Here is a 4,290-nt window from a genome sequence, read left to right as displayed (position 1 = left end):
CACCTCTGGCTTGTACCCCAATTCTATATGCATAAATAAATATTTTTTTAAAAATTGGTACAAGGGGAAAAAGTGGTGAAAGGGTAGCATTTGTGGTATATTTTTGCAAGTCTCTTCACTATATGGCTTAACCTAAGGCCTCTAGCAAGCATCCTCTCCCTCCTTTCTCAAGGGCGTGCTGCGAAAACCACACGCCCAGCTACCGCTGCCATGCTAAGTGGCGCGGACACACCATCAGTCGGCCCTGCTGCTGCCCTCACGTCATCAGTGCAGGAGGGGTGTGGGCAAACCAGGCTCGTCAGCTGCGAGTTTTTTGAGACTATTTTTAATCTTACAACCCCACTGACAAGGTCAGGGATGCCTCTCTATTCACTGCCTCATCCAAATGTGCTTGACATAAGAAGTGACGTACTTGTTTCCGGTTAGGCATCAGAATAATCCATGTCTCAAATAAGTCATTTCTAACTTTGCTCTTAGCCAGAATCTCTTCCTGTAAAGACGTTTTTTGGGACATGTAAGAATCTTGTTTGAAGGGTCTCTCTGGCCCTGTTTCCACCATCACCTCTTTCTCTGACCTCTCCAGCCTCCCTCCCCTACTTTTAAGGACCTCTGTGCTTACACTGTGCCCGCCTGGGTAATACTGCCAGCCCGCCTGGTACTTTTGCTGTCTTAGCCATGAAATTTTTATTTTGAATTTTTCCGGTTCTGTTGAGATATAATTGACTTATACCCCTGGATTAGTTTAAACCATGCAACATAATGATTTGCTGTATGTGCACACAAGGAAATGTTTCGCTAGCACCCCTCACCTCACATACTCGGATTTTTTTCCTTCCGATAAGAACTTTTAACTAGAGAAAACGGCAGCAGGAGCCCCAGAGCCTGCGTCTCAGGGAGCGCAGCCCAGGTTGGGCGGCTGGGCCTGCATACCAAATACTGGGACATTCAGGCCTCGAATGTCCTCTCACGCTGGACGGCCAGCAGCCTGCCCTCCAGTTTCTAGAAGAGAAGAGCTACACACCACCCACACCCTTGAGCAAAGGCTGCCATATCTGTCTGTTCCTGCCTCTCCCCGAGGCCTACGCCTTGGTCTGGTTGTGATAGTAGCAGCTACGCACCGAGATTAGCACTGTGGCCAAGGATTGTGTGAGGTAGGAGTTTAATTCTCACTTTCATGCTGACCCTGCAGACAGCTCGCAAAATCCCCATGGAGCGGTCCAGGGTGAGTCACACAACTGGGGAGGTAAATCCGAGACTGAAACCCCGGCCACTCACGTCCAAAGCAGTCTTTCAGGACAGCACGCCGACGCCCCCATGAAAGAGCTTCGCCTGCTCCTCGAGCACATTCTGTCCTTCTACGAGACTCTACCATGTTATTACGTGTACAGCATTATATAACTTTTTTGTGTCTGCACAATATTTTAAGGAATGAAGCCATCATTATGCAATCAATCATTTTCCCATTGCTGAAGTTTTTATGATCATAGATAAAACTGTGGTGAAGGTTAAAAAAAAATGTTTTTATGGGATGATCACAAAGGAGAGAATCCAGAATGAAAAATTATGACATTAAAATATGCTTTTAGGTGATTTTCATATTGATTAAAATCACTGACATACTAATGAAATAAATATTTTCCTGCAACAATTTAACACTCAGAAAAGTGAATAATTTGAGCTTATATATTTATTTATTTATTTTTAAGATTTATTTATTTTATTCATACAGAACTGGGGTACAGGCCAGGGATGTGGAGGGTGAGAGGCTTCACCAGGGATAGAGTGGGGAGCAGAACAGGCAGATCAACGAAGTACACTGTTGAGGGGAGCAGTGGGCGGGTCAGGAGAGGTCTGCCGTGCGCCATGTGGTCACCTCCAGGGCAGGCGGGAATCGAACTCATGTGGAAGTGGTTTCAGCTTCTTAGTGCAGCGCTTTAACCCGCTGCGCCACCAGGGAGGGCCTATATTTATTTTTTTTTAAGGATTATTGTATTTATTTACACATGCAAGAGCTGAGCTGCAGTCCAGAGGTGCAGGGTGTTAAAGAGTTTACCAGAGACAAAGCGGGGAGAGGAACAGGCGGACCTACTGGAAAACACCACTGAGGGGGCAGCGGGGAGACAGGAGGGGTCTGCTGCGCCCTGGGGGTCACTCCCTGGCTGGGGATCGAACTCGTGCTGCAGTGGCTGTGGACAGCTCCATAGTGCTGAGACTTAACCCCTGTAGCCAACCCTGAAGCAACAGTGCCCGCTCCAGCAACACCTACAATAAAATTGGAGTGATACAGAGACCAGCAGGGCCTGTGCAATGATGACACGCACATTCATGAAGTGTCTCATATTTTTTGGTCCAGGCCCCATTGAAAGGCGTGTAGAGATTGCTCAAAAGACTAAAAATGGATCTACCATGGAATCTAGAGATTCCATGCCGAGGTATCTACCTGAAGGACACAAAATTACTAATTACCTACATCAAGAGGCAACCTGCATGTCTGTGTTTACACTGTATTGCCAAGGTAGGGAAATAAACTAAATGCCCTGTAAGAGATGAGTGGAACACAAAATGGGAGTCTATACACAATGGAATACTACGTAGTGATGAAAAATGATAAACTCATGCCATTTGTAGCAACATGGATGGAACTGGATGTGAAGTGAACCAGAAGAACAATAAATACTGGGTGGTTTCACTTATTTGTGGAACATAGAGAAGCCAAGGAAAGGATTAGACAAAGCTAAACCATAGACCTGAGGGGTTAAGGAGGAATAGGAAGGGTGGAGAGAAAATGGGTAGAGGACTGGGTGCTGTGGTGACAAACTATGGTGACCACACCTGAGAGGAGAAATCCTACACTGTAAAAAAAAAAGACAAGAACATAAAATAATGGTGTCAATAATTAAAAAGTAAACTGTAACAACATAAATAATGTTGTCCAGACTTTTAAAAATAATGGTAAACTATTTTCTGCTCATATTCATCCACTTGACACAAAATAGAATAAACAGTTGATTTTAAGAAATGTTTTCCCCTTATGGCTATTTTCATATATGAGAAATAAGAGCTAGCAAAAATTAGATTAGATACGATCCAGCAGACTCAGCAGTTTATTTAATGCAAGTGATTTTAAAGATCAAATCCTTTCCTCATCATAAGAAAAAAATCTAGACTACATGTGGGGCAGATGTTTCCAGAATGCACCGTGGTGGTCATTCTGCAACATACACAAATGGCAAAACATTATTTTATCCCCACAAAATTAATACAGTGTTCGATGTCCATTATACTCAATAACAAATGCCTTTTTAAAATGTCAATTCCTAAGAAGGCAAACAGCTGTCGGTGGTAGGAGAGATCCCAAATGTCCGAGAGCCGCACCGAGCACCTCCCTTTCACAGGAACAAGCACACGCTCCTCCAACGGCTGGCACAAAGCTGCAGGAAGGACCGTTTCCAGGCGGTAACCCACCAGCGTTCACCTGCGTGACTCACTCACGTGGCAGCAGAGACACGCTCCCCGAGCAGGTGGAAGGAGAGGAGAGAGAGGAGCAACATTTTAAGATTTGTGTGATAGTTACCTAAGTTAGCAGACTTGATCCCTGAGTATACAGATTTTAGGCCTCACCAGCACTTTCCTTCTTTTTAGTTAAAAGAGCTAATTGTGAAAAATTCAGACATCTGGGCATAACCTGGACAATACAGAGTCTTGAACAGTGGCCTTCTCTTCCTCTAAGGCTTCATCTGCTTCTCTGTTGCGAGCAGATCGTGTCTGTCAGTGGTTAATCTTGGGGTCCCCAACCTCAGAATTGCTCCTAAATTGATTCCCCACCCTCCTCAGTGCCTTCACTTAGAAACTAAACTGAACATAGACTTCTGCACGCTTGTCCACATCTGTGTCTTCATTTTCTCCGGCACATTTGTCTGTTTGAAACTGTACCTCTTAGTCAGGAGCTCTAGTAGCCACTGAGCCTTTCAGGTACGAACACCACACCCAAGCACACCCTCTGCCAGACGCTTCTGGGCTGTGATCATCCTTCCTCTGCATGTGCAGCTTTTGATGCAGCGAGAGCTTTCGTTTTAATGCCATCAAATTCGCTGGGCTTTTTCTTTAAAAAGTGTTCTCTCTGTGTTTGCCATAAAGACATCGTACCTACAAATTATGAAGTTTTGTTTTTTTTCACATTTAAGACCTAGTTCTTTTTGCCTTAAGATGCACTGTACAGGCCCTCCCTGGTGGCGCAGCGGGTTAAAGCACAGCACTAAGAATCTAAAGCTGCTTCCGCATGAGTTCGAT

The sequence above is a fragment of the Condylura cristata genome, unplaced genomic scaffold (assembly GCF_000260355.1).
Source record: "Condylura cristata isolate star-nosed mole 26May11 unplaced genomic scaffold, ConCri1.0 scaffold00026, whole genome shotgun sequence".
Classification (NCBI taxonomy): Eukaryota; Metazoa; Chordata; class Mammalia; order Eulipotyphla; family Talpidae; genus Condylura; species Condylura cristata.
The sequence above is the reverse complement of the archived record's forward strand: the minus strand, read 5'-3'. Positions refer to the sequence as shown.